Source organism: Pristiophorus japonicus, chromosome 17 (assembly GCF_044704955.1).
Source record: "Pristiophorus japonicus isolate sPriJap1 chromosome 17, sPriJap1.hap1, whole genome shotgun sequence".
Classification (NCBI taxonomy): Eukaryota; Metazoa; Chordata; class Chondrichthyes; family Pristiophoridae; genus Pristiophorus; species Pristiophorus japonicus.
In genome coordinates, this window is record NC_091993.1 from 33521851 (window position 1) to 33548173 (window position 26323).

At 45.3% G+C, this 26323-nt stretch overlaps 1 protein-coding gene across 11 annotated transcripts in view; it reads left to right on the plus strand.

Annotated features, from left to right (window-relative positions):
* The first annotated feature begins 16059 nt into the window (after positions 1-16059).
* Positions 16060-26323, plus strand: part of dennd4a (DENN/MADD domain containing 4A) — a 137735-nt gene continuing 127471 nt past the window's right edge. For 8 of the 11 annotated variants that reach the window (XR_011587450.1, XM_070858601.1, XM_070858600.1 and 5 more), the window contains exon 1: positions 16060-16189. The gene's annotated coding sequence lies outside the window, so the exon portion shown is untranslated. Of the gene's footprint in view, positions 16190-16256; positions 16499-22219; positions 22525-26323 lie in introns of those variants that run through there. The other 3 variants (XM_070858602.1, XM_070858604.1, XM_070858605.1) reach the window with 2 other exon arrangements.

Consider the following 26323-nt stretch of genomic DNA (forward strand, 5'->3'; position numbering starts at 1 on the left):
ATTCCTAAGCTCTGGAATTCCTTCCCTAAACCTCTCCAACTCTCTACCTCTTGTTCCTTCAAGATGCTCTCTATCATTGTGTCATCGGCAAATTTGGATATATGATTTTCTCCGCCATCATCATAATTAATACTGTGAATAGTTGCATCCCCAACACAGATCCCTGCGGGACACCACTAGTCACATCTTGCCAATTTGAGTACCTACCCATTAATGCCTACTACCTGTCTCCTGCCGCTCAGCCAAGTTCCTAACCAGATAAATAATTTTCCCCCAATTCCGTGGGCTTCTACCTCTGTCCAAGGTGTGACGGAAGTCTGGAGCAAACTCCAGGGTTGCTGGCATTTCCCACCCCAGATCTGGGAGCAGAATAAAGGTTCCACTGAGATTTGAACTCAGATCGCTGGATTCAGAGTGCTAACCATTACATCATGGAACCACTGGGGGCAGGATTGGACAACTTGCTCTCCAACTCAATGACTCTGAGCTGGAGAATTCGAGACAGAGACATCCAGTGCAGATGGGTTCACTTGGGAAAATATCGCTGTCCAGAACTCCCACATACTGCAGTCCAGACACACAACCTGCTCTGTTTTATCTTAGTCTAACCTGGTTTTATTTACTTAATTCGTTAAAATCTTTATTCAATGATTATTTATACTTATATTAATTAGTTTATCTAGTTAAGTTTTTAATTTATTCCTAAGCTCTGGAATTCCTTCCCTAAACCTCTCCAACTCGCTACCTCTTGTTCCTTCAAGACGCTTCTTAAAACCTACCTCTTTCACCAAGCTTTTGGTCTCCTGCCCTAATTTCTCCTTATGCTCGGCGTCAAATTTTTATCTTATAACACTCCTGTGAAGCGCCTTGGGACATTTCACTACATTAAAGGCGCTATATAAATACAAGTTGTTGTTAATAAAGTGCATGATAGTTTCCCACTCCTAGTTTAAGCCACTGTGCTAGCTTAGAGAGAAAAAGCATCAATACTCACCTACCTGCTGTCCTGTGACGTCATGCTGGAGATATACTGCCTCCTCCGCTACTGCAGCCACTCACGACACGAGCCTCCCCCCACCCTCTTCATCTCACCCAATCAGCGCATCCTTCAATTCCTTTCTCCCTCATGTGTTTAATGAGCTTCCCCGTCAATGCATCGTTTATTGCTGGAAAGTAAAGAGTAAAACACTTAAGAGAATAAAATTTTCATGCACAAATCCCTTTCTGTCATTTCCAATGATAGCTGTCCTTACTAAATGAATAACTGTTAAATGATGAAATATTTAAATGAATTTCAGAAGTCTGAATTTATTTAAATGCTGTTCTGCCTCAATAAAGCCCTTTTTGCCAATTATTGAGGCGGATTTTGCTGTAGCAATAACAGTGAAGCTGACAGTGCTCACCATTATTAACGTGTACTGAGACTCCACACTTGGACGTGAGTGATAAAGGAGTGAAGGGTTATGGGGAGGGGGCAGGGAAGTGGAGCTGAGTCCATGATCAGATCAGCCATGATCTTATTGAATGGCGGAGCAGACTCGAGGGGCCAAATGGCCAACTCCTGCTCCTATTTCTTATGTTCTTATGTAAATCAGATGGAACCTTCCAGCAGCTGCTCATGTGCAGTTAAATGCGTAAATCAGGAAGTTTCTGTCCAAGATGCACCCCTCCTCCAGAAGCTGCACTATAATGGTGTCTCGGTGAGAGACTGGCCAATCAAAGACATTGAACGGCATGAAGTTGCTGCACTTACCTGATACATACGCACTAAACACGCCAGAAAAAGTTAGGGCTTGTTCATTCCAATGCAAGTAGCCTTTATTATTATTAGTACTATAATAATAACTTTTATTTATATAGCACCTTTAACTCGGTAAAACGTCCCAAGGCACTTCATAGCAGTGTTACAAGGCAAAACAGATCAATTTGACACCGAGCCACAAAAGAAGAAATTAAGGCTGATGACCAAAATTTTGGTTAAAGAGGTAGGTTTTAAGGAGCATCTTAAAGGAGGATAGAGAGATGGAGAGGTTTAGGGAGGGAGTTCCAGAGCTTAGGGCCCAAACAGCTGAAGGCACAGCCACCAATGATTGAGCAGTTATAATGAGGGATGTTCAAGAGGGCTGAATTTGAGGAGCGCAGACATCTTGTGGGGTTGTGAGGCTGAAAAAGATTACAGAGATAGGGAGGGGCAAGGCCATGGAGTGATTTAACGATGTGATTAATTATTGCCAAACAACCTCTCTGGCACTGAAAATGAACTTTTACAAGTTTCATTCCTTCAGTTGTTAATTATTGTTGGAGATGTAAAAAAATTAAGAAAGTAATTTTTTTCTTTCCGTCTCTGTTGTCTCTCTTAATCCAAATTTCCTTCCCCTCTCTTTATTTTGCTTTCTGTACCAGATTTGACATTGAATGAAATATTCTAACTGACGCTCCTTGGTTCAAACTCTGCGCTGCTCATTAACCACTCTTCAATCTGATTGGCTACACAGTTGCTCGCCCTGTTCACACAGGTCCCAGATGCCCTGCAGAGGGTGCTGTGCTTTTTCGATATTGGTTGACAGCAACTTCCAGTGCAAAAGCCTGTCGAAAGTCTCAGGGCAGGTGTAAGTCTTAACAATCGCCTGACCACAAAATCCAGCATTGACGTGTTGAACTCTTTTTACAAGTGTTTTTGTCTTGGTGTGAAAATCTAGCAACCAATTCAGTGATTGTTCAGAGTCTTTTTCACTTCAGGTGTTAGAACTCAAAGCATTTTTGGCAATCAATGTGACAAGCACTTCTGGGCAGGTGTGAAAACCACTTCATCAGCTGTCAATGCTCTGTCAGCCGTGACTCAGTGGGTAGAACACTCGCCTCTGAGTCAGAAGGTTCTGGGTTCAGGGACTTGAGCACAAAATTCTACACTGACACTCCCTGTGCAGTGCTGAGGGAGTGCTGCACTGTTGGAGGTGCCGTCTTTCAGATGAGACGTTAAACCGTCTGCTCTCTAAGGTAGATGTAAAAGATCCCATTAGCACTATTTTGAAGAAGAGCAGGGGAGTTATGCCCAGTGTCCTGGGGTCAATATGTATCCCTCAAGCAACATAACAAAAACAGATTATCTGGTTGTTATCATTGTCAAGTATGTAGACCATGTATATTAACTGTATAGTCACATAAGGTGTGCCACCAGAGGGCACTGCGGTGGGAGACCTGAGGATCACTTGCATAGGTGTGCAGGGCCCAGTATAAAAGGCTGCCCACCATGCTTGTGCCTCACTCTGGAGTTACAATAAATGGAACTAAGGTCACAACAGCCCAAGTACAATACTAGACCTCGTGGAATCATTCATGAGAATATTAAAGACATAACAACTGGCGACGAGATTACAAACTTTCACGCAAAAATGACTAATGGTGCATTAGAAAAGTTCTCAGAGGGTGAAGATTGGGAAGCCTTTACGGAACGGCTCGAATAATATTTCGTAGCAAATAACCTGGTAGGTGATGATCCGGCCACGCTGGCAGATAAGCGCAGAGCTGTCCTGTTGACCAGTTGTGGGCCCGCGGTCTACGGCCTCGTCAGGGACTTGCTTGCACCAGAGAAAACAACAACCAAGTCATACGAGGAGCTGAAAGTGCTAATTCGGGACCAACTCAAACCGAAGGAGAGCATCCTCATGGCCAGGCATCGATTTTATACACACCACCGCCCCGAGGGCCAGGAAATCACAAAGTACGCTGCCGACCTCAGGAGGCTGGCAGGACCGTGTGAATTCGACGCATCCCTCGCCGATGCGTTGCGGGACGTCTTCGTAATTGGCATCGATTATGAGGCCCTTCTTCACAGGCTACTGCCTGCCGAAACTACTATCACTCTGCAGAAGGCCATCAGCATCAGCCAGGCTTTCATGACCTCAAGCTCCAAGCAAATGATGACTCACTCTCAGGACTCAAACCCGGAAAGTACTGTAAATAGAATGGCGCCTTTCACAGAGAGAACTGTTGAACGTGAATCTGCCCAGGGCAGAGCGTACAGGCCCCTGAGTCCTTTAACTCAGAGTCCGCCGAGGGGTGCAAACATAAGTCGAGTAGCATCATGCTGGCTTTGCAGAGGTAATCACAGGGCTCATCAGTGTAGGTTCAGAGACTATGTGTGCAAAGGCTGCAGCACCAAAGGGCCACCTCCAGCGAATGTGCAAAAGAGCTGTGACTCACCAAGTGGAAGAGGAGTCAGCAGATGGCTGTGAATCCAGCATGGATTACGAGGAGATGGCTAGAGAGGCAGCTCAGTCCCAGGACGAAGTGTATGGAGTATATACCTGCACCAGATTGTCCTCTAGTGATAATGGAAGTCGAGATAAATGGCGTTCCAGTCTTCATGGAAGTGGACACTGGGGCGAGTCAGTCAGTAATGAGCCAAGAAGCCTTTGAGAGGCTATGGAATGATCAAGCTGAATGACCCAAGCTGGTCCCGGTTCAGGCAAAGCTGCGCACCTACACCAAGGAACTAATATCAGTTATTGGTAGTGCGGATGTAAAGGTATCCCAAACTAGAGAGTGCTCACAATGGTGCCCTCAAGGAAAGCGAGTCAGCAGTCCCCTGCGAACTGCTAGACAAAATGAGGCAACCCCACCGTCACTTAGATGAAACGTTCACTCGCTCAGACCGCTTCCCAGGGAGCAGCAATGCCACTGTGCAAACGAAAAGAACAGGGAGGTCACAAACACATCATCTGTCTTTGGGTCTACCCGACACTAGGAGTAACGGCAAGAGCCCTGAGCTCCGGCAACTCGAACAAAATGAACTCACCTTGCCCACAGAACCACTAGCATGGGGCGCTGTGCCGCCACCAGACGACCCGGATCTCATCCGGCCATGCTGGAACTAGACTATCCTTGTGTACCTGTACTGATATACCTGTACTGATCATGTAAATGTACCACACAAAAAAAACGCAACTGCCCAACAAATGTACTAAGATGTAAATGTAAAACCCATGTGATGAACGTGAATGCAACTTGCATGTAACGGGCCATTAGCATGATCTGTGTGAGAATGGAGTAGTCATGGACTCACAACCAGAAACCACGGGGACCTCCACTGGCAACAAATCTCACTACCAACCCACCCAAGCTAGAAGCAACCCTCCAATGGTCAACTAGGAAGAGCAAAGCCCAGGTCACCGTCAATGTACGAGTCAATTTGCATTAAAGACTTGGGGGGAAGTGATGTCATGTCATAGGCAGTCCCTCGGGATCGAGGAAGACTTGCTTCCACTCTTAGCATGAGTTCTTAGATGGCTGCACAGTCCAATACGAGAACCACAGTTTCTGTCACAGATGGGACAGATAGTTGTTGAGGGAAAGGGTGGGCAGGGAGCCTGGTTTGCCGCACGCTGCTTCCACTGTCTGCGCTTGATTTCTGCATGCTCTCGGCGACAATACTCGAGGAGCTCAGCGCCCTCCCGAATGCACTTCCTCCACTTAGGGCAGTTTATGGCCAAGGACTTGCAGGTGTCAGTGGGGATGTTGCAATTTATCAGGGAGGCTTTGAGGGTGTCCTTGTAACATTTCCTCTGCCCGCCTTTGGCTCGTTTGCCATGGATGAGTTCCGAGTAGAGCGCTTGCTTTGGGAGTCTCGTGTCTGGCATGCGAACTATGTGGCTTGCCCAGCGCAGCTGATCAAGTGTGGTCAGTGCTTCAATGCTGGGGGTGTTGGCCTGGACGAGGACGCTAATGCTTGTGCACCTGTCCTCCCAGAGGATTTGCAGGATCTTGCGGAGACATCGCTGGTGGTATTTCTCCAGCGACTTGAGGTGTCTACTGTACATGGTCCATGTCTCTGAGCCATACAGGAGGGCGGGTATTACTACAGCCCTGTAGACTATGAGCTTGGTGACAGTTTTGAGGGACTGATTTTCAAACACTCTTTTCCTCAGGCGGCCGAAGGCTGCACTGGCGCACTGGAGGCGGTGTTGGATCTCATCATCAATGCCTGCTCTTGTTGATAAGAGGCTCCCGAGATATGGGAAGTGGTCCACGTTGTCCAGGGCCATGCCGTGGATCTTGATGTTTGGGGGACAGTGCTGTGTGGCGAGGACAGGCTGGTGGAGGACCTTTGTCTTACTAATGTTTAGCGTATGGTCATGTATGTAGACCACGTGTACTAACTGTATAGTCACATAAGGTGTGCCACCAGAGGGCACTGCGGTGGGAGACCTGAGGGTCACCTGCATAGGTGTGCAGGCTCCAGTATAAAAGGCTGCCCACCATGCTTGTGCCTCACTCTGGAGTTACAATAAATGGGACTAAGGTCACAACAGCTGAAGTACAATACTAGACCTCGTGGAGTCATTCATAAGAATATTAAAGACAGAACAATCATATTGCTGTGTGTGAGAGCTTGCTGTGCACAAATTGGCTACAACGTTTCCCACATTACAACAGTGACTACACTTCAAAAAGTACTTCATTAGCTATAAAGCGCTGTGAGACGTCCGGTGGTCGTGAAAGGCGCTATATAAATGCAAGTCTTCCTTTCTTTGTGATGCTTGTAACTTACCCCATGTTTTAAAGACACACAAACCCTTTGGTAACAAACAAACAGGGGCAGAAACTATGTGAATAATGAAAACCACTGAAGAAGGTTCTTTCTCTTGCTGATAAGATGAGGAATTGCGATGCTGAATGGGCCAAACATATCCCAGATTCTGAGAGTGAAACGCTAAACTGTTGTTTATCATAGGCTTTTTTAATAAGTGTGATGCTGTAATGTGCATAGTGTAATGTGTATATTGTAATGTGTATATTGTAATGAAGCCAATGATATAAATACACTTTCAGTTTTCCGTAACAATTGTGTGACTTTTTACAGTGCTGTCATTGTATCCAGTTTGCTTTCCATTATTAGCTTTCTGCAAAACTCGATCAAACAAACTTGCAGGCATGGGCTCGATGGGCCAAATGGCCTCCTGTGCTTTAACTATTCTATGATTCTATGATTCTATGAACAGTTAAAACAGATAAAGGAATAGAACAGTAAAGTGAATAAAATTACTTGGCAAAATAATTATTAATGTAGCCTCTATAACATTCCTCTATAACATTCCTGAGCTTATTTAACAGCACACCCTGTGCTCTGACCCACTGAGCAACACATGTACTTGTCATGTGTCGCACATGTGTGTCACACTTCAGATGCTACATGTCAGATATCACAATGTCAAAAATAAATAAAAACAGAAAAATGGCCAGTCATTTCCTGCCAGTTCTTCTGACTTTTGATAACATAGGCAAGAGTCAGGGGTTTACAAGCAACAAATACGCCTCCAATTGACCTGCGAAGGTTCCTACATGGGGCATTAAAGGGACAACATCAACAACTTGTATTTATATACAGAGTGATTATTTGTACTAGTTTTTTGAGCGTCCTTCTGCGCATGCGCACTCTGGACTCTGCCCCCGACGCCTACGTATGCGCATCACCGCCGATCTGGACTTCGTCCCCAACCTCCCACACATGCACAGACACCTCGAATGCGTGGGACCAGTATTGTGCTTTTCTGAGCTGCACCGCCATAGTAAAACGTAGTAAAATGTCCCAAGGTGCTTCACAGGAGCGTTATAAAACAAAATGTGACACATAGAAACATAGAAAATAGGTGCAAGATTAGGTCATTCGGCCCTTCGAGCCTGCACCACCATTCAATAAGATCATGGCTGATCATTCACCTCAGTACCGCTTTCCTGCTTTCTCTCCGTACCCCTTGATCCCTTTAGCCATAAGGGCTACATCTAACTCCCTTTTGAATATATCTAACGAACTGGACTCAACAACTTTCTGTGGTAGAGAATTCCACAGGTTCACAATTCTCTGAGTGAACCTGTGGAATTTTCTGAGTGAACCGAGCCACATAAGGAGATATCAGAACAGAAAGAGGTAGGTTTTAAGGAGTGTCTTAAAGGAGGAAAGAGAGGTAGAGAGGTTTAAGGAGGGAATGCCAGAGCTTAGGACCTCGGCAGCTGAAGACAAGGCCACCAATGGTGGAGCGATTAACATCTGGGATGTTTAAAAGGCCAAAATTGGAGGAGCGCAGAGATCTCAGAGGGTTGTGGGGCTGGAGGAGGTTACAGCGATAGTGCTGGGCGAGGCCATGGAGGGATTTGACAGGACGAGTTCTCAGCTCCATCTCAGTAGAGAAACACTCTACTTGTGCTTCAGATGAGCCATGAGCAATGCCAAAAGGAGTTCAGCTAGTTGAGATATAAAATCCAACAGAGAATGGGGATTGAGAAAGAAAGAAAAAAGAAAGACTTGCATTTATATAGCACCTTTCACGACCATTGGGCATCTCAAAGCGCTTTACAGCCAATGCAGTACTTTTGGAATGTAGTCACTGTTGCAATGTGAGAAATGCGGCAGCCAATTTGCGCACAGCAATCTCCCACAAACAACAATATGATAATGACCAGATCACCTGTTTTTGTTATGTTGATTGAGGGATAAATATTGGCCCCAGGACACAGGTGATAACTCCCCTGCACTTCTTCGAAATAGTGCCATGGGATCTTTTACGTCCGCCTGCGAGGGCAGACGGGGCCTCGGTTTAATGTCTCATCCGAAAGACGGCACCTCCGACAGTGCAGCACTCCCTCAGTACCCCTCTGACAGTGCAGCACTCCCTCAGTACCCCTCTGACAGTGCGGCACTCCCTCTGACAGTGCGGCACTCCCTCGACACTGCACTGGAGTGTCAGCCTGGATTTATGCGCTCAGTGTTAAATGTTAAGTGTACCAGGCCACTGCCTGCAAGGCTCTTGGACCAAGGTTGAAATCCAGCCTGTGCTGATGGAATAATTGTCACCTCTCTCTCCGACCAAGGATCCTAAATTGAGTTTGGATAGACTCAACCCAGTTCCAAGTAGTCATGGCTTCACAGAACCAACCTTCCAAACTGGCAGTCTCACTGTGGAAACCGGAGGCATCACATTGGTGTTGGAAAGTAGAAAGTCTACAAACATTTTAATCTAACATGGGAAGATTTTCAGAACTGTATATTTGAAACATTTGTTCCTATTCCGCAGCAAAGAAGCTGTCAGTGGTGCGGGGTTTGGGCTCGCAGAGAGCTTGGCGACATTGACTGAGCTGAGATCCAGGACTTGTGCAAAGAGCAGACGCAAGTCCCCTAAACATACAAACTGTGATCTCCACTGCAAACAGAGTCAGGAGATTCTCCGAAGGACACATTGTTTTCAGAAAACAGAAAACACTGGCAGATCAGCATCTGTGGAGAGAAGATAAGTTAATGTTTCAATTATAAACCGGTCACGGAAATTACAAACATTCTAACAATGACAGACAGAAAAAGACCCCATGATCATAGAAAAATCATAGAAAAATTACCACACAGAAGGAGGCCGTTTGGCCCATCGTCTCAGTGGTCCATCCAGTCTCCCCCACACAACTGTGAATCACAATATATATACTCACTGCCCAAAACCAGGGACATACTTGCTTTGGAGGCAGTTCAGAGAAGGTTCACTAGGTTGATTCCGGGGATGAGGGGGTTGACTTCTGAGGAAAGGTTAAGTAGGTTGGGCCTCTACTCATTGAAATTCAGAAGAATGAGAGGTGATCTTATTGAAACGTATAAGCTTATGAGGGGGCTTGATAAGGTGGATGTAGAGAGGATGTTTCCACTGATGGGGGAGATGAGAACTAGAGGGCATGATCTTAGAATAAGGGGCTGCCCATTTAAAACTGAGATGAGGAGAAATTTCTTCTCTCAGAGGGTTGTAAATCTGTGGAATTCGCTGTCTCAGAGAGCTGTGGAAGCTAGGTCATTGAATATATTTAAGACAGAAATAGACAGTTTCTTAAGCGATAAGGGAATAAAGGGTTATGGGTAGTGGGCGGGGAATTGGAGCTGAGTCCATGATCGGATCAGCCATGATCGTATTGAATGGCGGAGCAAGCTCGAGGGGCCATATGGCGTACTCCTGCTCCTATTTCTTATGTTTTTATCTCCTGGGAGAGATGAGAAAACACAAAAAACCCAGGGCAATTTGGGAAAACAATCTGGGAAATTGCTCTCCAACCCCTTATGCAATCAAAACTAGTCCAGGAAATCACTCTGGCCCTGATAATTCCCCGCAGTACCTGCCTTTTGTCAGAGGTGACCTCCGCCCCAACCAGAAACAGGTCCAGCTCTCGCTTCAGCGAATTCAGTGACTCAGTACCCACCGCACGAGAGGGCAGGCCCACTATTCTCTAGGAAAAGAACCACCTCTTGACATCTAACCTCGATCTGGCCTCGTACAACTTAAATTTATGACCCCTGCTCCTCCCGAACCTATTGCATTAGAACAAATTGTCAACTGGAACACAATCTATCCCCTTCATCTTATAAATCTCAATCAAGTCACCTGTAATTCTACGCTTCTCTAAAGTGTAGCATCCCAGATTTTTTGGCCCATCTTAATAACTAGATGCTTCAAACTGGGAATGAATCTTGTGGCCATCCTCTGTACCTTTTCCAGCACCTCAATATCACCCACCCTGTAAGGACACCAAAACTGGACACAATATTCTAATTGAGGACCAACCAAGGACAACATCGTACGTTTTGCCTTAGTAAATCATCCTATAAATGCAGCACCACACACTATTGGCCCACGGGTCGCGGAAAGCCTCGAGCGTACCGGCAAACGACGTGTGCTCCTTCAGGGCAAGGGCAAGGCCGCGAAAGAGTGGCCGGCAGATTTCCCCCCACCCCTAGGGGCCGTATCCAAGCTGGACCTGTGGGTGGCCAGCATGGTCAGGTCCCAGAGCAGACCTATCAGGAGGTCCTCCAGCTTGCCCGACCCCTGCACCGCCTGCACTAGCTGGCCACAGATCAGCAGCGTGGGGCTGAAGTAGAGTCAGGAGTTGAGGAACAGCCCCCTTCAAATAGTGGAACAGGGGCTGAAATCTCTCATACTCGATGTAAATATGAAACACGGACTCATCTAGGCTGCAAACATTACAGGTGAGGCTCCACTGTATTAGATTTCGACCTCATGGACATGTGTCACTGTGGGCCCATGTTTGTGATGTCTTGAGATTCCATACAGGTGTTGTTTAGAGCAGGTAATCCAAATCTCCCAGAAGCCAAAGCTAATCATCGAATCATAGAATCATAGAATCGTAGAATCATAGAAATTTACAGCATGGAAGGAGGCCATTTGGCCCATCGTGTCCATGCCGGCCGACAAAGAGCTATCCAGCCTAATCCCACTTTCTGGCTCTCGGTCCGTAGCCCTGTAGGTTATGGCACTTCAAGTGCACATCCAAGTACTTTTTAAATGTGGTGAGGGTTTCTGCCTCTAATACTCTTTCAGGCAGCGAGTTCCAGACCCCCACCACCCTCTGGGTGAAAATTTTTTCCCGCAAATCCCTTCTAAATCTTCTACCAATTACTTTAAATGTTCTTTATGTTCTAATGTTCTGTCTTTTCTCCTCAAATACTAATGAAACCCTTGATTCCCTTAAGATGTGTGTGTAGCAATCACTCCATGGAAAACCACCATTAAGGTGCACACTAGTTTGCTGGTGGATGCAGGGAGCAGTAATTCTAACAGGGCACAGTCTGCCGGTGCAGGGTGGCAGCAAATGCAGTTGATGGCGTTTTGTACTCGGGCAATGCCACCCACACGGTGAAGCCGGTCTGGTTCTCCAGCTGGTGCTGCATGCTACCGTTGAACCTGATAAATGGTGGCATGTGGGCAGAGGAGGGCAAAGGTGAACTGCATCCAGACCGATCGAGGTGATGTCTCCTGTTGGTGTTTGGATGCACTGGTGGTGTAGAACTGAGAGAGCCATCCAGATGTTGCACTGTTCCAGGAGATGACTCAGGTCTGAACCGTACAACCCACAGAGGTTTACAGCACAGAAGGAGGCCACTTGGCCCAGCAAGCCTGCGCCAGATCTTTGCTAGAGCAATCCAAAGCTAACCCCACTGCCCTGATTTCCTCATAGCCCTGTATCTTCTTTTGCTTCATATGTTTACCTACCCTTCCTTTAAAGGAAGCAATGGTCTCTGCCTCAACTACTTCCTTCGGTAAAACATTCCATAATCGAACACCTCACCGTGTGAAGACATTTCTCTGAATCTCTCTCTTAGTGACAGTTTTAAATTAATGACTCTTCGTCACCAACTCCCCAACCAGTGGAAATAGTCTTTCTGTATTCACTCTATTAAAACTTTAAAAAAACACTTAAATCTCCTTAGTCCCAGTATTGCAAGTGTCTCCTCATAACTAACCTCGTCTAATGCCTCATCCCTGACGAGATACAGATTGCTTACACATTATTTCTCTCTCAGGTCACATCAATGGTGGCTATAGTGCTGCATCAGATACTAGCAGATCCTGTAAGTCCACCCTCTATGGTCCCAACTCTGCTAGACTATGTTCTCCTGAGCTATCTCCTGTGAAGTATCTAGAATTGACTGATGAGTATACACTAAATTGTCTCTCTCTCTCCCTCTTAAGCAGTCCCTCGGAGTCGAGGATGACTTGTTTCCACATTGTTATGAGTTCTCAGGTGACTGATGAGTCCAATACGGGACCTACAGTCTCTGTCACAGGTGGGGCAGATGGTGGTTGGAGGACGGGTGGATGGGGTGCCTGGGTTGTCGCGCGTTCCTCCCGCTGTCAATGCTTGGCTTCAGCTTGCTCTCGGCGAAGAGACTCGAGGTGTTCGGCGCCTTCCCGGATGCTTTTCCTTCACTTTGTGCGGTCTTGGGCCAGGATTCCCAGATGTTGGTGGGGATGTTGCACTTTTTTAAGGAGGCTTTGAGGCTGTCCTTGAAACATTTCCTCTGCCCACCTGGGGCTCGCTTGCCGTGTCGGAGCTCTGAATAGAGCACTTGCTTTGGGAGTCTCATATCGGGCATGCGGACGCTGTGGCCCGTCCAGCGGAGCTGATCGAGTGTGGTCAATGCTTCGATGTTGGGGATGTTGGTCTGAGCGAGCGTGGTCAGTGCTTTGATGCTGGGGATGTTGGTCTGAGCGAGAACGCCGACGTTGGTGCGGCTATCCAGCACCTATCCTAAATTGTAGAGTTCATCCAAGACCTGTTCTTTCGGCAATATTTCCGGCTCTGCTCAGCATTAAAACTTTGCCAGCTCCTGCTGGTATTTTAATTTCAACTACAAATGGCAGAAAGGTAGAAATGAAGTAAATACAAGCAACATTTAGAGTACTGTGAACAGTTCTGTCTCCATGTTATAAAAAGGATATAGAGGCATTGGAGAAGGTGCAAAAAAGATTCACAAGGATGAACGAGAACTGAGAGGTTATAACTATCAGGAAAGACTGAACAATCTGGGGCTCATTTCTCTAGAAAAGAGAAGACCGAGGGGATAACCTGATCAAGGTCTTTAAAGGGTTCAATAGGGTAGGTGTAGAGAGAGTGTTTCCACTTGTGGGCGAGACCAAACCTAGGGGCCATTAATATAAGATAGTCACTAATAAATCCAATGGGGAATTCAGAAGAAACTTCTTTACCCAGAGAGTGGTGAGAATGTGAAACTTGCTACCACAGGGAGTGGTTGAGATGAATACTATTGATGCATTAAAGAGGAAGCTAGATAAAAGAAAGAAAAGAAAGACTTGGATTTATATAGCGCCTTTCATAACCACCGGGCATCTCAAAGTGCTTTACAGCCAATTAAGTACTTTTGAAGTGTGGTCACTGTTGTAATGTAGGCAATGCAGCAGCCAATTTGCACACAGCAAGCTCCCACAAATAGCAATGTGATAATGACCCAGATAATCTGTTTTAGTGATGTTGATTGAGGGATAAATATTGGCCAAGACAACGGGGATAACTCCCCTGCTCTTCTCTAAAATAGTGAATTGGAATCTTTTACATCCACCTGAGAGGGCAGACGGGGCCTCGGTTTACTGTCTCATCAAAAGTCATCATCATCTCATAGGCAGTCCCTTGAAATTGAGGAAGACTTGCTTCCACTCTAAAAGTGAGTTCTTGGGTGACTGAACAGTCCAATACGAGAATTACAGTCTCTGTCACAGATGGGACAGACAGTGGTTGAAGGAAAGGGTGGGTGGGGAGTCTGGTTTGCCACACGCTCCTTCCGCTGCCTGCGTTTGCTTTCTGCATGCTCTCGGCAACAAGACTCAAGGTACTCAGCGTCCTCCCGGATGCTCTTCCTCCACTTAGGGCAGTCTTTGGCCAGGGACTCCCAGGTGTCGGTGGGGATGCTGTATTTTATCAAGGAGGCTTTGAGGGTGTCCTTGAAACGTTTCCTTTGTCCACCTGGGGCTTGCTTGCCATGTAGGAATTCCAAGTAGAGCGCTTGCTTTGGGAGTCTTGTGTCAGGCATGCGAACAATATGGCCTGCCCAGCAGAGCTTGTCGAGTGTGGTCAGTGCTTCGATGCTGGGGATGTTGGCCTGATCGAGGACGCTAACTGTTATGTCTGTAATACTCTTATGAATGACTCCACGAGGTCTAGTATTGTACTTCAGCTGTTGTGACTGTACTCCCATTTATTGTAACTCCAGATTGAGGCACAAGCATGGTGGGCAGCCTTTTATACTGGGCCCTGCACACCTATCAGATGACCCTCAGGTCTCCCACCACAGTGCCTTCTGGTGGCACACCTTATCTGACTATACAGTTAGTATACATGGTCTACATACATGACACTAATGTTGGTGCGTCTGTCCTCCCAGGGGATTTGTAGGATCTTGCGGAGACATCGTTGGTGGCATTTCTCCAGCGATTTGTGGTGTCTATTGTATATGGTCCACTTCTCTGAGCCATACAGGAGGGCGGGTATGACTGTAGACCAGAAGCTTGGTGCCAGATTTGAGGACCTGATCTTCGAACACTCTTTTCCTCAGGCGGCCAAAGGCTGCACTGGTGCCCTGGAGGCGGTGTTGAACCTCGTCGTCGATGTCGTCCCTTGCTGATAATAGGCTCCCGAGGTATGGAAAGTGGTCCACATTGTCCAGGGCCATGTCGTGGATCTTGATAACTGGGGGGCAGTGCTGTGTGGTGTCATCAGCTTGGTGGAGGACCTTTGTCTTACGGATGTTTAGTGTAATACCCATGTTTTCGTACGCCTCAGTGAAGATGTTGACCATGTCTTGGAGTTCAGCCTCTGAATGTGCACAGACGCAAGCGTCGTCTGCATACTGTAGTTCGACGACAGAGGTTGGGACGGACTTGGATCTGCCTGGAGGCGACGAAGGTTGAACAGGTTCCCACTGGTTCTGTAGTTTAGTTCCACTCCAGCGGGGAGCTTGTTGAGTGTGAGGTGAAGCATAGAAACATAGAAAATAGGTGCAGGAGTAGGCCATTCGGCCCTTCGAGCATTGCAGCGAGGAAAATCGAGAAGAGGGTTGGTGCTATGATGCAGCCCTGCCTGACCCCGGTCTGGACATGGATTGGGTCTGTGATGGATCCGTTGGTCAAGATCACGTCCTGCATGTCATCGTGGAGCTGATCCGAAAGACGGCACCTCCGACAGTGCGACGCTCCCTCAGTACTGCCCCTCCGACAGTGCGGCCCTCCCTCAGTACTGCCCCTCCGACAGTGCAGCACTCCCTCAGTACTGCACTGGAGTGTTTGCCATGAGAGAGAAAGGAATAGAAGGATATGCTGATAGGATGGGATGAAGAGGGGTGGGAGGAGTCTGGTGTGAGGTATAAACACCGGCACAGACCCGTGGGGCCGAATGGCCTGTTTCTGTGCTACGTGATTCTATGTAATCAATAAGCAATCAAAGGTTTGTACCATAATATGCATAAGGAGCAAGTTGAGGAGGTGGGCAAAAATGTCTCAATGCTCCGTTCTCGCTAATGTACAAAATTGCTGTCCCTCAGCGCATGGGACAGGGCGGTAACCGGCTTAGCGCTGGGACTGCTCGGGCGCTGGCAGGGCAGACAGGGGGCGGGGCCGGAGCCGAGACAGGAGGCGGGGCTTGGGGAGGCGGGGGCTGAGACGCGGCATCGATTGGCCAACGCTGGGGTGGGGGCGGGGCCTGCTGCCCAGGGGCGCGCGCTCCCTTCACAACCAAGATGGCGGCCGGCGGGGCAGTCGTAGGATTCCTGACAGCGGCCGGCACCCAACATGAATGAGAAACATTTTGCGACCCACATCGTTTAATTCATCTCAGCCTGGTGCTGGAAGCGGTGAGCGGCCCTGGAAGGGAGCGGGGAGTGGTCCCGGGAGGGAGCGGCCCGCGGGGACGGACGGATTCCGCCGGTTTATTTACCGGCCGGTTCAGTGCGCAGGCGCGGTGCCGGCGGGCTGCTGTTTATCTCAGTGGCGCCAACAGTGGCCTTTGTGCTGAGGGGCATCAGAGCGGTCTCGGGATATCGGTATCAAGGTCTCGGGGTATCGGTGCCGGTCTGTCGCGGCGATTGGCAGCCTGGTGTTGGTGCCCCTCTATACCGGGATCAGGAACTGCTCAACAATTTCTGATCTTCAAAACTCAGGAGGTTTGTTTTCAATTTTACTTCAAAATTCCGGACGGTGTTTTCAAACCACGGGGTGGCTGAATAATGGATAACGACATTTATTATTTAAAGTGTCTGGAGCCAATTTTAACAGAGTGGGAACGCTACAATAACCAATATTTTTTTAAATGAGTTTATAACCATTTTTAACTCTTGTGGAAAATCTCCTGTCTCAATGACTGGAGGCAGGTGTGTGTGTCCCAGTGGGACATAACCCTAGATTGAGCTCCGTTAGGATTCAGTTGGACTTTTATAGATTAGAATTCAATTCATGTTAGATAAACTAAGCGATTTACACTTTATTTGAGGAATCGCATGCAAAGAGACGTTCATTTAGCAAATAACAACATAACACGAATGTCTATTGATTGTTGCGTGTTCATGCTTTACGGTAGATTTTTCGGCTGTCTTTAACATTTATATATACACATCAGATGAAATTCATATTAAGATGGTTGTGGGGTCTCGGGAGTAAGTCGAGTCATTTCTGAATGCATTTGTCAATAGGGGATTTCTGAGATCCTCATTGAGGTTTATCATTAGCGCCATAGATCTGTCAGCATGTTTTCTTACTGCCTGTGCAAATGTCACCGGGAAAGTCTGCTCGTTTATAAATCCGTGTTATACAAGCTGTTTATTTTTTTTTAAAGAACTCTGTGAATGGATGAGAGGGAATGTAATTTCGCTCAGCGGCGAGTTGTGTGATGCAATCTACTATAGGGAGAAATGGAAAAACAAACGTGTTATTAAACTGCCAACGAATAGTTAGGAATTTTGTATGTGTGTTTTTAAAGTAACCATTTACCAGTCAAAGTCAATGGATTGAACATTTAATTTGAGGGAAATGTCCAGACTATTTTAGTAGAGAGCTTAAAATCCATTCTGATTAAAGGAGTGCGATTTGTTTGTTGGATCTCCTGTGAAGGAGTGGTTGTACTAGGCAAATTATTTGGCTTGTTACCATTGTTTTGATCTGTCAGCTCAAAAGGGATGTTTGTTGAATTGTTTTATTGATGGGGAGTTCAGGAAAGCTCTCAAATGTAGTCATATTATTGTTGCTGATACCATTGTGAGATCGAAAACCCGTATTACCTGAATACCTCGCTCTCTGCGCATTCTGTAAGATTTCTTATGTTCTTACATGCTGGGTTAAAAATTCAAGCAGCTTTCTGATGAGCATGGGTTGTAAATTGGGTATAAGATCAAAGCAGATGATGTCCCCATAGGAAAGAATATGCTAGAAGTTGTGAATCATTCAGCCATATTTGATTGTGTCAATTTGGTCACCTGTGTGTGATAGTAATAAAATGCATGGCAAGAGTCGATTGCAGCAATAAACCACTTTTAGGAGATTGAGTGGCTGGTTGTTTAGTTTACATTGTCAGTCTGTTAGTATTCGTATGTATCATGATTTATTAATCGTATGCATGGAATGTACGCCTGCGTCTGTGTACACATTGAGCAGGCATTGGCAACGAGATCCAGTGCAACCTTTGGCCACTTGAGGAAAAGAGTGTTTGAAGACCAGGCCCTCAAAACTGTCACCAAGCTCATGGTCTACAGGACCGTAGTAATACCCGGCTCCCTATATGGCTCAAAGACGTGGACTATGAACAGTAGACACTTCAAGTTACTGGAGAAATATCACCAACGATGTCTCCGCAAGATCCAACAAATCCCCTGGGAGGACAGACGCACCAACATTAGCGTCCTCGTCCAGGCCAACATCCCCAGCATTGAAGCACTGACCACACTTGATCAGTTCTGCTAGGCAGACCACATAGTTCGCATGCCAGGCACGAGACTCCCAAAGCAAAAGCTCTACTCAGAACTCATCCACGGCAAACGAGCCAAAGGTGGGCAGCAGAAACATTACAAGGACACCCTCAAAGCCTCCCTGATAAAGTGCGACATCCCCACTGACACCTGGGAATCCCTGGCCAAAGACCACCCTAAGTGGAGGAAGTGCATCCGGGAGGGCGCTGAGCTCCTTGAGTCTTGTTGCTGAGAGCATGCAGAAATCAAGTGCAGGCAGCGGAAGGAGCGTGGCAAACCATATTCCCCGCCCACCCTTTCCTTCAACCACTGTCTGTCTCACCTGTGACAGGGACTGTGGTTCTCGTATTGGACTGTACAGCCACCAAAGAACTCATGCTAAGAGTGGAAGCAAGTCTTTCTTGATTCTGAGGGACTGCCTATGATGATGATGGAATGTAGTGTTCAAAGGCGATATTTTGTATAAGAGATGTGAGTGAACACTGTTTTAGCAGCAGACACTAGAATTGGGGTGTATGTCCCAGGAGCAGGGAACATACACTTCCCGTTTCCAGTGCATGTCTCAGTAACCTTCATACTGGTTTTGTGTAGTATGAAGTTTAAATAAAGACCTGATCCTACCATTACTGCAACTGAGTGTGTAATCTGATGTTTAGCAGTCCAACAACCATTACTATATGCTGCAGTACGAGTTTAAGAATAATTTTTAAATATTTTGACCTCACTTTTGACTCCAAGGTATATAGTGAGCTATCAAATTCAATGGATGTCATGTTGTGATTGGGCTGGTCTTTGGATACTAACGTGCTAGTATGTCGTACAATCCTAGTATACCACCTAATGTGAAGAAAATCAAACCACAACAATTATTCATGGTTTAAGTTGAAAATCTGGTTTCACAGCATCATTTATGTTCATTGGTTGGAATAATTCACTGAATCTGACAGTTCAGGGAAATGTAATTAATACAGAAAGAAAGGTCTGTGTTTTGCTTCCAAATGGAGTCTTTTTAAAGGGAATTATTGCACATTCCCACTACACAACATCTGCCTAAAGGGACTAAATTATCCCTCTGATGCCTTCCCCCCCCCCCCCCCCTCCCCCTCCCCCCCAAAAATGTGTTGATTCCCTGCTGGGGTTCAGATCTAGAGGCTCAGGTCTCCCTCAATACTCTGTGGCTGTTCATCAGGTATGATATCAGCTAACTCACCATATGCTGAGGATTAAATCTGGAACTTCCTTGGCTTGTACGCCTCCGACACTCATTGGGTAAATTTGCTGACTCAGTTGTACTCCCCAGACAAGGAAAGTGGGAAAGAGCCAGGATTCCTGCTCCTGAGCACTTTCCAAGGAGACTCTCCACTTGCTGGAAAGTACTTCTGTGTTAATGTCAGAACAGGTCTGGAATTTAGCTATAATGACAGTCCATATTTGTGTAGCATGTATAAAGCGATTGGCCATTTGGGTGAGATAGTAGAATGCTCCTGGTATATATAGAGTTGTATCCCAGCACAAGTCACCACCTTCAGTAAATGGGACACTGTGTCACTCGTTCTTTTGGGAAGGCTCAGTTCCGAAATCAACCGCATAAACTTCACTGCCATATTGGCGCCACTACAAGCTGAGTGCTGGAGAGTGAAACTGCTGCAGCATAAACTTTTAAAATACCAAAATTATAAACTGTAATAAACTAAGGTAATTCATTGGTACCTGCATATTCAATTATGTTGAGTATATTATTGAACACTTGCGCTTTCCTCTATTTGTAAAGAAGGCAAAATGTCTTCTAAGTCTTAGAATCTAAGACACATTACCTTCACAGCACTGCCTCTTGGTGTAGTTTATAATATTTTGTAGTTCCCCTGTGTAAGCAGCATTTCTGACTGAGGGCCAGAAAGGGAGCAGGTGTTTAGCTCCTAGTCTTTAGCCAGTGATTGGTTTCCAGGAGGTGAGAGTCATGATGACTCATAAGAACGTAAGAACATAAGAAATAGGAGCAGGAGTAGGCCACCTGGCCCCTTGAGCCTGCTCTGTCATTTAATAAGATCTTTGCTGATCTGATCATGGACTCAGCTCCACTTCCCTGCCCGCTCCCCATAACCCTTTATTCCCTTATTGCTCAAAATTGCCGCCTTTAAATATATTCAATGACCCTGCTCTCTGGGGCAGAGAATGCCATAGATTTAAATGGGTGACCCCTTATTCTGAGACTATATCCCCTAGTTTTAATTTCCCCTATGAGTGGAAATATCCTCTCTGCATCCACCTTGTCTAGCCCCCTCATTATCTTATATGTTACGATAAGATCACCTCTCATTCTTCTGAACTCCAATGAGTATAGGCCCAACCTACTCAACCCAACTTTATAAGTCAACCCCCTCATCTCCAGAATCAACCTAATGAACCTTCTCTGAACAGCCTCCAATGTAAGTATATCCTTCCTTAAATACGGAGACCAAAACTGTACACAGTACTCCAGGTGTGGCCTCACGAATACCCTGAACAGTTGTAGCAGGACTTCTCTGCTTTTATACTCTATCCTCCTTGCAATAAAGGCCAACATTCCATTTGCCCTCCTGATTACTTGCTGTACCTGCCTGCTAACTTTGTGTTTCATGCTCAAGGACCCCCGGGTCCCTCTGTACTGCAGCACTTTACAATTTTTCTCTCTTTAAATTATAATTTGCTTTTCTATTTTTTCTGCCAAAGTGGATAATCTCGCATTTTCCCACATTATACTCCATCTGCCAAATTTTTGTCCACTCACTTAGCCTGTCTATATCCCTTTGCAGATGTTTTGTCCTCACAATTTACTTTCCCACCCATTTTTGTATCATCAGCAAACCTGGTTACATTACACTCTGTCCCTTCATCCAAGTCATTATTCTAGATTGTAAATAGTTGAGGCCCCAGCACCGTTCATGCGGCACCCCAGTAGTTACTGTTTTCCAAGCGGAAAATTACCCGTTTATCCCGACTCTGTTTTCTGTTAGTTAGCCAATCCTCTCTCCATGCTAATATATTACCTCCAACCCCGTGAACTTGTATCTTGTGCAGTAACTTTAAATGTGGCACCTTATCGAATACCTTCAGGAAATTCAAATACACCACATCCACTGGTTCCCCCTTATCCACCCTGCTCATTACATCCTCAAAGAACTCCAGCAAATTTGTCAAACATGATTTCCCTTTCATAATACCATGCTGACTCTGCTTGATTGAATTATGCTTTCCCAAATGTCCCACCACTGCTTCCTTAATAATGGACTCCAGCATTTTCCCAATGACAGATGTTAGGCTAACTGGTCTATAGTATCCTGCTTTCTGTCTGCCTCTTTTTTTAAAATAGGGGCGTTACATTTGCGGTTTTCCAATCCACTGGGACCGCCCCAGAATCCAGGGAATTTTGGTAGATTACAACCAGTGCATCCACTATCTTTGCTAGATAGTTCCTCCCTCCCTATAGCCCCCTGATATCCACTATTGGGATGTTTTTAATGTCTTCTACTGTGAAGACCGATACAAAATATTTGTTCAACGTCTCTGCCATTTCCATGGTCCCCATTATTAATTCCCCAGTCTCAAGTTCTAGGGGACCAACACTTACTTTAGCCACACTTTTCCTTTTTATGTGCCTGTAGAAACTCTTGCATCTGTTTTTAGATTCGCCCGGTTTTGTGTGTGTTTATATTGCTGAATCACTTTAGGAAACACTTCTGCAATACTAGCTGTGCTTCCGAGAGCTGTGGAAATGTCCTTGTTCCTATCATGGGATAGTTTCCACAGCAGCCTGAACAAGATTAAAAGCAGCGGTGATTGTGCAACTGTTTTTGTTACAAATTACAATTGTGTATCTGGTTGCTGTGAAATCCCCAGTGGTTCCGAAACCACCCCTTTTGAGGCAGCACACAATTTTCAGAAACAACAGTGTTATTTACCTTGTTTGTTTAGCTTGTTGCCAGTGGGAAAATTGTCTTGTAGAAAGGGTGCTGTTATATTGTCATCCTCGAGACCAAAGTAACAGCAATAGTTTGAACTCGAGTGGACGCAGTCTTGTGCTGTTTGGATTTGTCGCTGCATGAAGTATAACTCCAGTGCAAAGTCAAACCTAGTTTGAGAAGTACTCCGGACTTCCCTGGGATCTCACGATGAAATTACACAAAGTTACACTCATAGAATGATCCAGAACAGAAGGAGACCATTCGGCCCATCGTACCTGTGCTGGCTCTTTGGTAAAGCTATCCAATTAATCCTGTTCTTTCCCCATAGCCCTGTATATTTTTTTTGCTTCAAGTTGTCTTTGAAATGGTTTAGAAATGTGGATGGATGTTCCAGCTCTAAAGCGTTTAAGTTTAACAGCAGATCTCTGTACCTGTGTGAAGAACATATGTGCAGGGGTCTCTCCTGCTTCCGAGAATTAAAGCAATGCAAATCAGCTTCTGCTAAGCTGGATTTGATTCTGTAGTTCCCATTCTGAGTCCAGTAGCTATTGTTATCAAAGCAGTTTCTATACAGCATTAATTATATATTTTGTAGGGAGCAGAGCTTAATTTCAGGAAGGCATACTTTGTACATTGAGGCCAGTGACCTCAGCTGTTTATCTTCATGTTACTGCTCTTTGACTAGCAGGAGTCCAGGGGCAAAGAACACACATGAGCAGTACAAGTACACAAACATTGCCTTCTTGAAACTTCTCTCTTCAACTTCAATACTTCCATTCTCAGTGGTCCGTGACGTTAACTGAGCACGGACTGCGGATCCAAACAGCGACTTTCCCGGTCTGTATGTCACTACCAATAAGATAACATTGATTATTCTCTGTCTCTGTACAGCTTCATATTTATGAAACTCTTAAACTATTTAGGCATTCCTAAACTATCTGGATAGAATTTCACTAATTTCCTCTTTGTTTCAGTAAGAATTGTAGGGAGTATGCCATTTGGTTCAGGTGCTTTGTAGATCTATAATTACCTGAGTTTCTTCATAGCACATACTTTACTAACATTGGAATTGCTAGACGAAAAAAGACGAGGTCCATCTAGTTCACCTTCTACCATTTTGGTAATCCCATGATCCAATGATAATGGGATTGTTGACCAATCACAGCGATCAATCTCTAACAGTGAGTCTACAACAGAGCCAGACATGAGGTGAGGAAAATCTCCAGTAGTACAAAGTCCCCTGTTCCTCCCAAGCACGCTACACTCACCACACGTCACAACTCAAATGACTCGGATACTGAATCCCAAAATACTATTTTCTGAAATAAATCTATCTAATTTTAATTTGAATGAATAAATACTAACTGTTTCCACCATCTCCCCAGAGAGCCTGTTCCATAGATTCACCACTCGCTCACTGAAATAATGTTCCCGCAGGTTAGTATTGAATTGCCCGCACTTAAAGTGCAGGCTATGTCCTCTTGTTCGACTGTTCTGGACACGGTGAAACAGCTTATCATGGTCGATATTTAGTCTCTTTAGAATCCTAAAACTACCAATCCTGTCAACTCCCAACCTTCTCCTTTGGAGTGAGAACATGTCCAATTTACATAATTGCTCCTCATAATCCAATCCCTCCATCCCCTCAAATATTCTGGAAGCTCCCTTCTATATCCTTCCAACAGCTGCAATCTGCTTATTGTGTTCTGGTGCCCAGAACTGTACACCGTGTTCTCAGTGCAGTTGCACCAATGATTTGTAGAGTGCTAGGATTACCTCACCATTTCAGATCAATATAAAATGTTTAATGCATCTCAACATCTGCTTTGTTTTACTCACTGACACCAAGTATTGTTGCAATAGCTTCAATTTATTGTCAATCGGGACCCTTGATCTCTCATTTACCACACACTTTTTGTTTTCTTTCCATTCAAGCAATAGTTCCTTCTCGATTTCTGTTTGTTCCCATGTGAAGCACTGCTGCCTATTTCTCAAGTATATTCAAATTCTCCTGTGGCTTATCCTGTTAAATTTTGGAGTTTACCACCTTCATTAGCTTTGTATCATCTGCACACAACTCTTGTGCTTGTGACTCCTAGTTCCAGCTCATTTATGAAGATATTAAAGAAGAGGTATTCAAACAGCCCCCTGTGGGACCCCACTGGTACCATTTTCCTGGGCTGGTGCCAGACACTGCCAGCACCCTCTGGGATCTATTGGTCAATCAGGTCCGTATCCACTGTAAAACATTCCACTCATTTCCTCCTTTGTTTTCAGTAGCAGCCTTTAAAGAGGAGATGGATCAAAGGCCTTGCTGAAATTCCACCTGGGCTAGATTTTATTTATAAAAGTTCATTATGAAGAATTAATTTAATATATTTAACCTTTCCTCTTAAATTTTCTATTGTTTAAAAATTCATTCTGGGGATGTGGGTGTGGCCTATCCCTGATTGACCTGAGAAGGTGGTAGTGGACCTTATATTTGATATAACTAAGTGGCCTACAACTCAGAGGGCAGTTAAGAGTCAACCTTGTCGGTATGGCACTAGAGTCACATATCGGCCAGACCGGGTAAGGATGGCAGGTTTCCTTTCCTAAAGGATATTAGTGAACCAGTTGGGCTTTTACAACAATCCGATAGCTTTATGGTCGCTGTTACTGATACCAGCCTTTTATTTCCAGATTTTAAAACTGAATTTGAATTCTCATATGGTGGGATTTGAGCTCACATTCTTGGATTATTAGTCCGGGACTCAGGATTACTAATCCAGTAACATAATGACAATGCCATTATACCCCAGTCACTACATTACCATATCCCAGCTAAAGGACAGGTCTGATTTTTAATCTTTGAATATTTCTGACCTGTCATCCATCTGCCTTTCTATTATACTTTTACAGATTCTCAAACTATTTCTCCTACCGGGAGATGTGTGAGAATTCTCCCCCCCCCCGCCCCCCCGTTACCCTTCCGAAAAGGAAAGTTCCTTGCCTCTGATCAACTCTACCTCCACGTGGCCTCCCTGAGATTGGAAGGTGATGTTGTGGTTCAGAAGGGGCATGCCATTTGTCTATGGCACTCCTTTATAAAAATAAACATTCTAAAAACATTCATTGAGGTTGTCATTAAAATGGAAGTGTTTACAATAACTATTGCCTGACGGAGATGCAGCATCAGATTCATTGGAAACCCATGTCCTCTCTGTTCTGCTTATACAACATCTTGTTCTGGATGTGAGCTATCTGTTTATCATCATCTTGATTTGTATTTGTCTTGCCTTTGATGTCCTTTCACTTTTGGTGCAAGGGAATCATCCGGAAACCATTAGATCCTGAACAGATGTTTTATATATAATGTTTTATACCTCACTTCAAGGATATCGGATTCACTTGTAAATTTGGACCAATTCCTGTGCCTGTTGGCAAACCCTCCAAAGTTGAATTGGCCCAGACCTGCTTCAGTCTGAGGCCCGGATGAAATTACAGTGCTGCGGAGAACAGAGGCGCAAGGACATGCCACTTAAATCCCAAAGATTTTAAAAAGCTGATGCCCCTGCTTGCTGCAGTCTTCCTCCCTTCCCATACCCAAGAAGCTCATTTGTGGGGCTAACTAAAGAAATCAGAATTACCCCATGATTCACATAGTGTATGTGAGTGAGGCGGAGAGATACAGAGTTTGTAATAGCATTATCTATTTTGACTGCTCGAAGACATCATTCTGTCCCATCACTTAACTTGATTTGTGGAGACTTGAGACATCACTTAATCACTTTGCTTATTTAATGTGCTAGACAAGCTGTACAATGTGGTGAACAAGCTGTACCATTGTTTTCTGCTCTCCAAGTATACAGGACCAACTTGTATGACCTGCATGGTTTTATTAAAGTGGTAACCCTGAAATAGGAGAATGGCTTCTGCACTATATTTTAATGGCATGCTGTGCGAATTATTTTATTCTGTATTTTTGGAAATGGTGCCAGAATATGCAGGATCTGTTTTACTATACTAGATGCCCTGTAATGCATTATCTAGGACACAGGAATCCCACTAAGTGAGTATCATGGGATATTTATCCCATTCAGTTTGACCA